This window comes from Giraffa tippelskirchi, chromosome 9 (genome assembly GCF_054371585.1).
Source record: "Giraffa tippelskirchi isolate mGirTip1 chromosome 9, T2T-mGirTip1v1.2.pri, whole genome shotgun sequence".
In the NCBI taxonomy this organism is placed as follows: Eukaryota; Metazoa; Chordata; class Mammalia; order Artiodactyla; family Giraffidae; genus Giraffa; species Giraffa tippelskirchi.
Window position 1 is genome coordinate 44491982 of NC_137283.1, and position 14615 is coordinate 44506596.

A 14615-nucleotide genomic window follows, 5' to 3' on the forward strand; every position below is an offset into this window, starting at 1 on the left:
TTCTTTCTGTTGTTTTCTTTTTGTTGTTGTTTAGTCGCTCAGTCTATACATATATGTATACACCTTCTCTGGTAGAAACAGGAGTGAGTCCTCTTTACATGCCATTTTGTAAACCCCTTCCTAATTTCATTTTAGTGTAGTTATTTCCAAATAAATTACTTACAAATTCAGGAAAAACTACAAAACATAACACTTAAAGGCTGTTATAGTTACATATTGTTATAAATAGTTATAAATACTATAATTATAAATATTTTTTTCTTTTTAAAAAATTTTTATTGGAGTATAGTTGGTTTAAAATGTTGTGTTAGTTTTAGGTGTACAGCAAAGTGAATCAGTTATACATACACATATTTCCATTCTTTTTTTAGATTCTTTTTCTATATAGATCATAACAGAGTACAGAGTAGAGTTCCCTGTGCTATATAGTAGATCCTTATTAGTTATCTATTTCATATATAGAAGTATACATATGTCAATCCCAATCTCCCAATTTATCCCTCTCCCCTATAATTAATTTGCTAAAGTGCACAAAATTTGCTAAACACTTGATAAGCTTAGCCTCATTTATTCTTGACAACATGATGAAGTGAGGATGACTGTACCTACTTTAAAGATAAGATGACTGAGGCACACCAGGCATAGGTATTTCACCCATGTTCTCACAGGTATCAAGTGGCAAATACTGAAGGTGAATCAAGCTTAAGTCTCTTAATCTATGCCTTCTGCTTCTACAGAATTGTTCCCTTTGTGTGTCTGAAGTTGAAACTCCAGCTCAACCCTCATGTGGTACCAGACCTGCCTTTTGAATATACTGGGTAGACATGATTTCTCGGTAACATAAAAAGTTTTAAACATGCTATCATCTTGAGGGTGAAGAGGCCATTATGCTCAGCCACTGCTATGTTCCTGTTCAGCTAGGGGTCCTGTTGGCTTTGCTAGCTTCAAGAAATGTCAGAAGAAAAGGGCTGAACAGAGCACAGGTCTGGATCCCCAGGATGGGGCCCTTCATTCAAACATTTTATGGAGGGCTGTCTTGGTGCCTAGCACTGGCGGAGCAGAGGTTAACTAGATGAGCATGACCCCTGCTTCCTGGGGCCTGTGAGGTCTGTGGAAGCTGACAACTACAAAGCAGCAAAATCAACATTATAGAAAAGCACACAGAAGAGACAGAGTCAATCACTTGGCCATCCTGAGGAAGGGTTAATGCAGCTGAACCCTGAAGGATGAGGACCAGCTAGCTAGAGAAAGGGGGGTTAAAGACTGTGTCTGGCAAAGCAAGGAATGTAAGTAAAGGCTCAAAGTCAGAGTTAGATCCATTCCAGGAAGTGAAAATAGTTAAGAATGGCTGGAGTAAAAAGCTGGGGGAGAGTGATGAGAGGTAAGGTGGTATAAGATCAGAAGAATGGGCAGAGGGACAGTCACATAAGATCTCGGGAAGGAGTTGAGACTTTATCCAACAGGCAAGTGGTCACAGAGGCCTTTTAAGCAGGGGGACACTGGATGGACACAGATTCATGCTTCCTCCCCATGCCTCTAAATAAGGACCCTTATAGTTATGTTTATGCCAGCTTCTACTTGCCAACAAACAAGAGAGGATATGTGTGCCTCTGAAGCCAGATCTGTCACAGCACTGGCTATATTGTTTACAGAACCTCTTAGTGTTTAATACAGGGCTCAGGATAAGGAAATGCCAGCCCTTTTGTTATCCAGAAAGGACCAGGACCCACCCAGGGCATTTCCAAACAAAAGCCAGCTGGTTTAAATTTGGTGTACCAACCCCAAACCAGGTTGGGACCATGTGACTTCTGGTTTCCTGGTGACAGTTCTGCACAGCGCTAATTAACATGCATTGTCACTCCTGTCCTCTCCGCCCTCCTGGCCAAGGCCAGAGACTCACCCATCCCAGTGGAAACTGAGCCCCAGTGGCCGATGAGACCGAGCTTTAGCCCCGGATTCTGAAGCAGGACCCATGTGCACCGTGGCACTCCCTCAGAGTTCAGGCACCACCTACAGGGAGGTCCATCCAGATCACCACTCATGCAAGGCTTCCAGGTAGCTCCTCTTGGAGGCACAGTGGGAAAAACATGCTTTAAAGAAGATTGCTGGATGACAGCAAGCATCTACAGTTATCATCCCTCCATAAACCATGACTGTAAACAGTGTTTGAATAGGAAAGAAAACATTTCATCTCTTCTCTAGTAGATAAACCTTTGGCTCCACATGAAGGGTCTTACAGAGACAAACACCACAGAGGACAAACCAAGAGATGTGTTGTCATGTTGAAAGGAAGAGGAGAGAACTCCATGGTTCTGGATCAAGGGGATACCCGCGTGAGCAATTCACAGTACAGTACTATTCCTATTTTGGGTTCCTGTACTAAATGTGCAGTAAGACAGCCTCTCTTGGGAGGAGTTTTTCTCGGTTGTCTGTGTTTTCATTCTGATCCTCAAAGCCAACAGTAAAAATCCCTGATTTGGGCTTTCCAAAATAGGGCCAAGAGAAGAGAGGGAATAAATAGAAAGAGGGGGGATGAGAGAGACAGATTCTCAGTATAGAGGGGGAGTGAGAAGGAAGAACAGTCACACATTTGGAAGGGGATGGAGCTGAGGGATCATCCTCACTTGGCCTTGCTTATCATAATCAAAGTTCTGAAAAGTTACAAAAAGCTGGCTTCTCCCCAGAGCTACAGACTCATAGCCAAGTGTATACCTGACACCTCCACAGGGATGACTAGCAGGATTCTCAGACTGAACTCGTCCAAAGCCAACTCCCAATTTCCCTGGCCAAACCCATTCCTCCCCCATGGGGTCTTTCCCATCTCAGCCGATGACGCCACTGTCCAACTGGGCCAAAAACTTAAGAATTATCCTGACAGCCATCATTTCCTCAACCCACCCCATCACTAATCCACCAGCACGTTCTTCTGGCCCTACCTCTAAAATATGCCTCAAGTCTAATTCCCCATCTCCACTGCTCTGGCCCTACTCCAGACTCCACTGTCTCTTCCCCAGGGTACAGCAACAGCCGCTGGCCCCACAAATCCCCTTCTTTGTTATCTAGACTTCTGACAGCAGCCATAGGAGTCTCATAAAGTATAAAGCAGATCATCTCCGTGCCTAAAATTTTAAAACAGCTTCTATTTGGAGTTAGCATAAAATTCAGATTTCTTACCTGACCTCCAAGACTCTCCCTCAACAGGCCCCCGCCTACCTGGATGATCTCATCCCGTCTGTCCTCCCACACCAAGCTCATCCACCTAACCCTCCCCAGGCACCTGCACTTGCTGTACCCTCTGCCTGGCACACCATCTATCCAGTTTTCTAAGCATGGTTCCTTTGACCATTCAGGAGTCAGTTGTCTGAACTCATTTCCTCTCATTTCACCTGGTCTTTACTTTCTTCTTAAGATCCATCCATATAGAATTCTGATTTATTTGTTTATTTTGTTCTCTATCACTGGAATAGTGGCTCCACAAAATGTTACAAAAGCTGGTGCCCATGTTATCCAGAGTGGTATTCCCGGAACCAGCAGACGGGTCTGTGAGAGCCATCGCTGGAGTGAGGACAGTCACCAAGCTCTTACAGTGATTCACTTGCCTCTACCCTTGGGTAACACAACAGCTCAACATGAGTGCATTCTCACTATATAGGGAGGAAACAGAAACAACAGAATTCAGTTATTTGTCCTGGATCAATCTGAATCCAGATTCAGTTCAGTTCAGTTCAGTTCAGTCGCTCAGTCGTGTCCGACTCTCTGCGACCCCATGAATTGCAGCACGCCAGGCCTCTCTGTCCACCACCAACTCCCAGAGTCTACCCAAATCCATGTTCATCGAGTCGGTGATGCCATCCAACCTTCTCATCCTCTGCCGTCCCCTTCTCCTCCTGCCCCCAATCCTACCCAGCATTAGGGTCTTTTCCAATGAGTCAACCCTTTGCATGAGGTGCCCAAAGTATTGGAGCTTCAGCTTCAACATCAGACCTTCCAATGAACACTCAGGATTGATCTCCTTTAGGATGGATTGATTGGATCTCCTTGCAGTCCAAGGGACTCTCAAGAGTCTTCTCCAACACCACAGTTCAAAAGCAGCAATTCTGCGGCGCTCAGCTTTCTTCACCGTCCAACTCTCACATCCATACATGACCACTGGAAAAACCATAGCCTTGACTAGACAGACTTTTGTTGGCAAAGTAAGGTCTCTGCTTTTAAACATGCCATCTAGGTTGGCCATAACCTTCCTTCCAAGGAGTAAGCGTCTTTTAATTTCATGGCTGCAGTCACCATCAGCAGTGATTCTGGAGCCCAAAAAAGTAAAGTCTGACACTGTTTCCACTGTTTCCCCATCTATTTCCCATGGAGTGATGGGACCAGATGCCATGATCTTAGTTTTCTGAACGTTGAGCTTTAAGCCAACTTTTTCACTCTCCTCCTTCACCTTCATCAAGAGGCTCTTTAGTTCTTCTTCACTTTCTGCCATAAGGGTGGTGTCATCCGCATATCTGAGGTTACTGATATTTCTCCCGGCAATCTTGATTCCAGCTTGTGTTTCTTCCAGCCCAGCGTTTCTCATGATGTACCCTGCATATAAGTTAAATAAGCAGGGTGACAATATACAGCCTTGACGTACTCCCTTTCCTATTTGGAACCAGTCTGTTGTTCCATGTCCAGTTCTAACTGTTGCTTCCTGACCTGCATACAGGTTTCTCAAGAGACAGGTCAGATGGTCTGGTATTCCCATCTCTTTCAGAATTTTCCACAGTTCATTGTGATCCACACAGTCAAAGGCTTTGGCATAGCCAATAAAGCAGAAATAGATGTTTTTCTGGAACTCTCTTGCTTTTTCGATGATCCAGTGGATATTGGCAATTTGATCTCTGGTTCCTCTGCCTTTTCTAAAACCAGCTTGAACATCTGGAAGTTCACGGTTCACGTATTGCTGAAGCCTGGCTTGGAGAATTTTGAGCATTACTTTACTAGCATGTGAGATGAGTGCAACTGTGTGGTAGTTTGAGCATTCTTTGGCATTGCCTTTCTTTGGGATTGGAACGAAAACTGACCTTTTCCAGTCCTGTGGCCACTGCTGAGTTTTCCAAATTTGCTGGCATATCGAGTGCAGCACTTTCACAGCATCACCTTTTTGGATTTGAAATAGCTCAACTAGAATTCTATCACCTCCACTAGCTTTGTTCGTAGTGATGCTTTCTAAGGCCCACTTGACTTCACATTCCAGGATGTCTGGCTCTAGGTGAGTGATCACACCATCGTGATTATCTGGGTCGTGAAGATCTTTTTTGTACAGTTCTTCTGTGTATTCTTGCCACCTCTTCTTAATATCTTCTGCTTCTGTTAGGTCCATACCATTTCTGTCCTTTATCGAGCCCATCTTTGCATGAAATGTTCCTTTGGTATCTCTAATTTTCTTGAAGAGGTCTCTAGTCTTTCCCAATCTGTTGTTTCCCTCTATTTGTTTGCACTGATCGCTGAGGAAGGCTTTCTTATCTCTCCTTGCTATTCTTTGGAACTCTGCATTCAGATGAGAATATCTTTCCTTTTCTCCTTTGCTTTTTGCTTCTCTTCTCTTCCCAGCTATCTGTAAGGCCTCCTCAGACTGCTATTTTGCTTTTTTGCATTTCTTTTCCATGGGGATTTTCTTGATCCCTGTCTCCTGTACAATGTCATGAACCTCTGTCCATAGTTCATCAGGCACTCTGTCTATCAAGTCTAGTCCCTTAAATCTATTTGTCACTTCCACTGTATACTCATTAGGGATTTGATCTAGGTCATACCTGAATGGTCTAGTGGTTTTCCCTACTTTCTTCAATTTAAGTCTGAATTTGGCAATAAGCAGTTCATGATCTGAGCCACAGTCTGCTCCTGGTCTTGTTTTTGCTGACTGTATAGAGCTTCTCCATCTTTGGCTGCAAAGAATATAATCAATCTGATTTCGGTGTTGACCATCTGGTGATGTCCACGTGTAGAGTCTTCTCTTGTGTTGTTGGAATAGGGTGTTTGCTATTACCAGTGCGTTCTCGTGGCAAAGCTCTATTAGCCTTTGCCCTGCTTCATTCTGTACTCCAAGGCCAAACTTGCCTGTTACGCCAGGTGTTTCTTGACTTCCTACTTTTGCATTCCAGTCCCCTATAATGAAAAGGACATCTTTTTTGGGTGTTAGTTCTAGAAGGTCTTGTAGGTCTTCATAGAACTGTTCAACTTCAGCTTCTTCAGCGTTACTGGTCGGGGCATAGACTTGGATTACCGTGATATTGAATGGTTTGCCTTGGAAACGAACAGAGATCATTCTGTCATTTTTGAGATTGCATCCAAGTACTGCCTTTCGGACTCTTTTGTTGACCATGATGGCTACTCCATTTCTTCTAAGGGATTCTTGCCCACAGTAGTAGATATAATGGTCATCTGAGTTAAATTCACGCATTCCAGTCCATCTTAGTTCGCTGATTCCTAGAATGTCAACGTTCACTCTTGCCATCTCCTGTTTGACCACTTCCAGTTTGCCTTGATTCATGGACCTAACATTCCAGGTTCCTATGCAATATTGCTCTTACAGCATCGGACTTTGCGTCTATCACCAGTCACATCCACAGCTGGGTATCGTTTTTGCTTTGGCTCCATCCCATCATTCTTTCTGGAGTTATTTCTCCACTGATCTCCATTAGCATATTGGGCACTTACTGACCTGGGGAGTTCATCTTTCAGTGTCCTATCCTTTTGCCTTTTCATACTGTTCATGAGGTTCTCAAGGCAAGAATACTGAAGTGGTTTGCCATGCCCTTCTCCAGTGGACCACAATCTGTCAGACCTCTCCACCATGACCCATCCGTCTTGGGTGGCCCCACACGGCATGGCTTAGTTTCATTGAGATAGACAAGGCTGTGGTCCGTGTGATCAGATTAGCTAGTTTTCTGTAGTTTTAGTTTATTTGACTCTAAAATCTTTGCTCTTAACAACTGAAGACAATGCCTCTTCCTGTAAAGGGAAGGGACATCACAGCTGCTCAGAAGTCCTCCTCTGGAGAGATACCCCTAATGGGCTGTTTGTATCTCTGTGGCTGGGACAGGTTGAGGACGGGGTAGGGAAGTATCTGATTGCCCTATGAGGTTACTGGCAAATGCACAGAAGTTAGCAGCAGCAGTCTACCCAAAACAATGCCCAAGTTCTAACTTACATTTCATTATATAGACCAGGGATGCAGATGTGGAAAAAGTAAGAAAACCTGGAACTATAGAAATAATATGAATAATGTATACTGCAGAGCTTAACCCAAATCTGATCACCTAACCTCAACCCGTTAAACTGCAAAACTTTTGTGAAAGAGTCTCTTTTGCTTTGAAATGTTTTTATAGATGTTTTAGTTAACAAATGTACGTTTTGATGAATAACAGGAAGTCGCTAAGGACTGGACTCTGGCTGTAACCAGAGATGCTTCCCTAGTTCTCCCTCTGCATTCAACTGGCCACTTTTCCTCCCCTTCCTCCACCCCTTTTTATTTCTTTTAAATCCTAGCTCTTGAATGTTTATTCTCTTCTTTAATGCCTTTTTGGACTTCATATATCATGTAAGAAAACAGAATCAGCAATCATTTGGTAATTACCAAGGAGTAATTAATGCTGAAATTAGCCACCTATTACAAATGGTCTGCTCATTTTTCTCCATAACATAAATTTATTTACCTTATTCTCTTACAGAGCCTCCTGTGAACTTTGGGTTACAACTACACAGTGTGATAAACCACATGCAGCCTGGTGCTTTATACTTCTGATATTTTACTACCCTTACCTAGAGATTTCTTTAGAGTTCCACATCTAAGAGATGCTTCTGCATGAGATGCTACAAAAGCACATCACTGAACACTCCACTTAGCAATGACACCAGATCTGAAGGACCCCAGAGTCTGGTTCTTGGTGGGAAACCATGGCTGTCTACCTCGCCAGGCAAGGTCCTAGTTCTACCTTCGGTGTGAATGAGCACTGCTCCCTTTGAGTCTTTTTAAAGACTTGTTTCCCCTCTGACATAAGGCAGGATGAAAACAGTGACCAAGTTCCAGTCTTCTCAGGGCAGTAAGGTGGGCAGTGATGTTGGTGTTACCTGGTGTGCATCCCCTTAGGGAGCAACAGTGTTCTGGAAAGATCTTCACAATAGTCTGTTCCATCTTCATCCTCCTTATCACTACACACTACTGAAAAATCATTTTTTTCTATAGAAAAAATGCACAGTTTATAAACAATTTTCTACCTCCACATCACCTTGGAATCTTACAAAGAACAGTCCAAGCACCTTGAGAGGTGAAGCGCACATGTCTGATGAACTGGAAAGGACAAACCAAGGAAGAATGACCACTATGGCGGAGAGCCAGGGTCCTCAGTGGGCCTGTGGCATCTAAAGAAGAAGGCTCCTAAGTGTGAAACTACCAGCATCAGCTAGAACCTCTGATTTAGGAGCAAGCCTTTTTGTGTATGGATAATATGAAATGTTTAATCTCAAATTTCATGTTAGAAAACAATTTAAAGGATCACACTGTGGAGCTAGGAATGCTGGCTTGCCTGCAGCCCCTCTTGGTCTTCTCAGAGAGCCTTAATGTCTCCATTTGTAAAATGTCAGAAAATGGACCACATGCCTACACAAGCTGAAGCAGGATCACTTCTGGAAGGCTGGGTGTAAGTCCCAGCTCCAGTCTTTATTATCTATGGACCATTAAATTTCATTATCAACAGCTACATTTCTTTTCCTAGAGTCTCTCAAATCATGGGAAACATTCTTCTATGAACCACAACTTTCTTTTCCCTACAGGGAAGCAACCTCACACCCTGGTAAAGAGGTAGGCTCAGACATCGGATCAACTGGGCCTGAATCTGGCTCTGCCACCTGCTAGCTGGCAACCTGGGGTAAGCTGGTAGTCTCTCTCAGTCTCAGTTTCCTTCCTTTTCATGCACCCTATACAGCTTTAATGAGGGTCAAAAGAGATGATGTACAAAAAAGTACTCTACACTTTACCTGGCACTTACTAAGCAGTTGTCATCCTTAGTTGTTATTAACGACAGTAACAACGCTTAAATCTTCACAACTCTTACTCTTTCCACTATAATTCTCAAGTTCTAGGGAATGTATACAAAATGTCTCTGTTAATGGATAAATGAATAAAAAAGGTTCCGTGAGTGCACGTACACACACACAGAATATTATTCAGAATGAGAAAGAAAGAAATCCTGCTATCTGCAACAACATCTATGGATCTTGAGTACATCTTGCTAAATGAGACAAATGAGATAGAGAAAGACAAATACTGTATCATATCACTTAAATGTGGAACTTTTTAAAAAGTGAAAATCACAGCAACAGAGTCAAAAGAGGGTTAAGCAGGGGCTGGGAATTGGGGAGCTGGAGAGCTATTAGTCAGAGTACAAAAAAAAAAAAAAATTACACAAAGGTATCAGAATAAATGCCAATTGCCTTCTTCTACATTTTCTGAAATAGCAAAACAAATTTAATTGCTACTTTTCCCTACTCTAAACAATCATTCTGGCTTCATAAATTTGACACTTGGAAGTGTATAGTGAGATTAAGAGATTTCTAGTGGAAAAATGCTATGGGTCTGAACTTCCAAGGAGGGCTCAGGCCACCAGTTCTCTTTCAAACAAGGAGAGAATGGCCATGAGCTTATTAAAAAGGGACAGGTTAAGCAGACAACCAACAGAGACTCATGTGGCTTTTCCATTCAACCTAATGATGATGGATAGTTTGAGAACCAAACACAGAGACCCCTCTTTATTTGCACAGCTGGAAAACACTCCATTTACCATGAGTTTTGAAGGAGAATCAGGCAGTGCTTATTTAAAATCTTGGCACACTGAACATTACAGAAGGTCATCAAGGCTTTATGGAGTATCTGGGCTAGTTGGCCCCTCTTTTCAGTTTTCTCAGTTCACTTGTTTATCTAATAGTGTGAACGTAGAATTTTAAATTCCAATAAGCCATTCTACAGTGGCAATGATTGTTTTAATGTATTTAAAATGGTTTGCTGCTTTGCCTCATTAGGGCTGGTTCCCTCAAGATCGGACCTACTTATGCATAAAATGAGACAAACCAATGAGCTCCAGGCCTCTCTGGATTTTGCTAGTGGATTGGAGGAGGCAGAGAACTCCTGTAAGGGCTATGAATATGCCCAGACACTTATTTCCAGAGGTCCACTGACTTGAGAACTGTCTCATGGCTACCAGACTTCCAAGCCAGAAGTTTTGTGCCGATAGCAGGTCCTTGACCACTGACCCGGGGACAATGTGCTGGCCGTGACAACTCCTGCTCCTCCCTAGGGTCACTTTGGTCAGTCACTCAATAGGCTTCTCTCTGGGCTTCCCTGGATCTGCTCTGGTCCCCAAATGCTAATGTTTCATTTCACTGAAGAACTTGGCTGAGTCAGGGCAAAAATATGTGGTGGGTGGGGAAGAAGCCTCCCTGGACCTCATGTCACTTGAGATGAAAAATGTTATGCTGCCTCCATACTATAACAATCTGAGAGTATAAACAATGATTTAATTAATGACCGTAGGAGAATACTTGCTCACCGACATTACGTGGTCTAAACCTCATAACTGATGCAACACAAAGCCGATGTTTACATGGGCACAGATGACTGGAACCTGACATTTTGATGGCAACTGCTACTCTGAAGAGTGGCAAACAATGGCATTGTATTCCCAAGGACCTTTAGAAGAGAAGCAGAGTAGGGAGGTGGAACTATCATGAGGGACTGACTCTGGCAGGGAAGGAAACAACTGGATTTGGACAGGAAGAGAAGGAGAATCGCAGCAGAATCAAGCGGCTGGGCCAGCTAAGCAGCTACTATTACCTCCTTGGATTTTCCAAGTGCTGCACTCAGAACTTACAAATCTATATCCTATGGCCAGGCCCTGAAATACTCTGAGCTGACTAAAATGTCTTCAAAAGGATACTTCAAGTATTCTTATAAACAATGACTAAAACTAAATTATGGTGTAATATTAGTTGATTAAGACAAGACTTCAACTTCAGTAATTTTCATCAGCTGGACACAGACAGTGGTAAAAACAATATCCCATGACTAAACGCATACTCGCTGATGGGAAGAATTGCAGTGTGATGTGGCAGAAATAATAGGAAAACTTTTAAAAATTAAAAAAAAAAAAATGGAAAGGAGTCTTTTTTTCAAGACCACAAAATCAAGGAAAAAATGGGGAAAGTGTAGCTCGTTCAAATGTCAACAAAGTTCCAAAAATTATTCAATGGTCTCTTTACTCAGAGGCAATCTAGGATCCATGCAGCCTTCATCTCCCTGTACCTACTTTCTTTCTATATTCCCCCCTCAAATGAAGCCAACTCTGAGACAATCAGAATTACTGATACCTTTGAGTGAGGTGGGCCAGTCAATAAGCTAAAATAATTAAACATGCTATTCTAGAGATTCAAGGAAATGTTCACATCTTTCAAGCAGAGTTCCACTTTTTAGATGAGGAAGATGAGACTTGCTTCAAGTAGAAGCAGATAATGAAAGACAATGTGAAGAGAAGAAAAGTGAGGCAGAGGTTTACTTGCTTGGCTATACACATACATTCTGAGAAGTTTCCACATCCATTTGCCCTCAATGCTGAGTCCTGCAGAGCGTATTTGTTGGTATTTTTCTTTGCGGGCTTATCTCTGCCTATGCAATTCAGGAAGGGGAAGACCTTGCCCAATCTCGGTGTCATAATTTTGTTGGGGGGAGAAAGAAGGAGGCCTGGAATCAGAATTTAGAGTTGCTAATCAGTTAGGATATTAAGAAGAGGTGGCAAGAATACATAGCAGAACTATGCAAAAAATATTTCATGACCCAGATAACCAAGATGGTGCGATCATTCACCTAGAGCCAGACATCCTGGAGTCCAAAGTCAAGTGGGCCTTAGGAAGCATCACTATGAACAAAGCTAGTGGAAGTGATAGAATTCCAGCTTTACTTTTTCAAATCCTAAAAGATGATGTTGTTAAAGTGCTACACTCAAAATCCCAGCAAATTTGGAAAACTCAGCAGTGGCCACAGGACTGGAAAAAGTCAGTTTTCATTCCAATCTGAAAGAAAGGCAATGCCAAAGAATGTTCAAACTACTGCATGATTGCACTCATCTCACACGCTAGCAAAGTCATGCTCAAAATTCTCCAAGCCAGGCTTCAACAGTACATGAACCATGAACTTCCAGATGTTCAAGCTGGATTTAGAAAAGGCAGAGGAACCAGAGATCAAATTGCCAACATCCGTTGGATCATCGAAAAAGCAAGAGAATTCCAGGAAATCTACTTCTGCTTTATTGACTATGCCAAAGCCTTTGACTGTCTGGATAATTCTTAAAAAAGAGATGGGAATACCAGACCATCTGACCTGCCTCCTGAGAAATCTGTAAGCAGGTCCAGAAGCAAGTTAGAACCAGACATGGAACAACAGACTGGTTCCAAATCAGGAAAGGAGTATGTCAAGGCTGTATATTGTTACCCTGCTTATTTAACTTATATGCAGAGTACATCATGCAAAATTCTGGGCTGGATGAAGTACAAGCTGGAGTCAAGACTGCTGGGAGAAATACCAATAACATCAGATATGCAGATGATACCACCCTTATGGCAGAAAATGAAGAAGAACTAAAAAGCCACTTGATGAAAGTGAAAGAGGAGAGTCAAAAAGTTGGCTTAAAACTCAACATTCAGAAAACTAAGATCATGGCATCCAGTCCCATCACTTCATGGCAAATAGATGGGGAAACAATGGAAACAGTGACAGACTTTATTTTTCTTTGAGCTCCAAAATCACTCCAGATGGTGACTGCAACCATGAAATTAAAAGACATTTGCTCCTTGGAAGAAAAGTTATGACCAACCTAGGCAGCATATTAAAAAGCAGAGACATTACTTTGCCAACAAAGGTCCATCTAGTCAAGGCTACGGTTTTTCCAGTAGACATGTATGGATGTGAGAGTATCAAGAAAGCTGAGTGTTGAAGAACTGATGCTTTTGAACTGTGGTGTTGGAGAAGACTCTTAAGAGTTCCTTGGACTGCAAGGAGATCAAACCAGTCAATCCTAAAGGAAATCAGTCCTGAATATTCACTGGAAGGACTGATGCTGAAGCTGAAACTCCAATATGTTGGCCACCTGATGCAAAGAACTGACTCATTGGAAAAGACCCTGATGCTGGGAAAGATTGAAGGCAGGACGGGAAGGGGACGACAGAGGATGAGATGGTGGGATGGCATCAGCAACTCAATGGACATGAGTTTGAGCAAGCTCTGGGTATTGGTAATGGACAAGGAAGCCTGGATAGCTGCAGTCCATGGGGTCACAAAGAGTTGGACACTACTGAGTGAATGAACTGAACTGAATCAAACTCAAATGGAAAAGATATAAACTCATTTTTTCACACAGGCGTTATATGACTAGATGAGTATGCTAGGCATGGGATAGCTATTTTTGATAGGTACATGCCCTAGCAGAGAAGGTCTATCTACAGACAAGAAAAATGCCATGGAATATAGAAAGAAACCAAGAAGAAAAAGAAAAACAAAAGCACAGCCCCCTTGTCAATCATGAGATACATGAGAGTTCCTTCCCACTCTAGGATCTGACTCACTCTCCTCTCTCCAAAACACTCTTTAATTTCAGGGAGCAACTTTGCTTGCTTGCAACTAAAATAACTTTGTCTTAAGTTCACCAAAACTAAAGCTGAGACCTGCCAGCGCTTCCTTGAGTCCCCTCTCTTCCACTAACATACACTGGAACTTTTATAAAGGATGCCTTAGCAGGCAATGTACAACTAGACTACCCGTATCTACCAAAACCAATTTACTATATAGCAGGACACAGTTCAGTACAGTTCAGTCGCTCAGTTGTGTCTGACTCTTTGCAACCCCATGGACACATCTTCCTTTATTAGTATTGATAGTCGATTTACTCATTTTTCAAACCTTAAAGAAGCAGCCACTCTATGTACAGCAGGAGAGCGGGGTCTGTCAGAGTGCTCAAGAGGAAATGAGATTGACAGGCTGCTCTCAGGGACTGTGTAGAATCAGAGCAGAGATAAGACATAACCACAGATCAATATATCACCAAGAAATCACATGTGGCATTTTTGTGCTAGGCACTGAGCTACCAGCTTTACCTGCATGGCCTCGTGGCATGCTCACAGCATGTGTCTGGGGCAGGTATCATCATTACCCCTGTTCTTTAGGTGATATAACTCAGACTCAGGTAGGTCTGGTAATATCCACTACCATAATTAGTGTTTGGTAGAAGCTGGATCTGAACTCAAGGAGTCTGGATTAATACTCGAGGAATCTAGATTCCCTCACCTATCTACCTCCTATGTTTTTCCTTCTTTGGTTGTATGTAGAATGAAAAGAAGCCCTTCATAGGTGGTAGGCCCTATTCCTTCCCTCCCTGTGCCTTTCCAAAAACTCTGTTTGCAACACACATCAGGGGATCATTCATCAACTAACCTGTGAATGTAGAAAAGTCAACCATTATTGAGCACTTCCTATGTTCCAGCACTTAACTAGGCACCTAATCTGTACCATTTCATTTTTTAGCCCTTATATTCAATAA

The 14615-nt window shown here is 42.6% G+C and overlaps 1 protein-coding gene across 2 annotated transcripts in view; it reads right to left on the reverse strand.

Moving 5' to 3' along the window:
* CACNA2D3 (calcium voltage-gated channel auxiliary subunit alpha2delta 3) overlaps positions 1-14615 on the reverse strand; it is an 871068-nt gene that overhangs the window by 284811 nt on the left and 571642 nt on the right. The gene's annotated exons all lie outside the window — the stretch shown is intronic.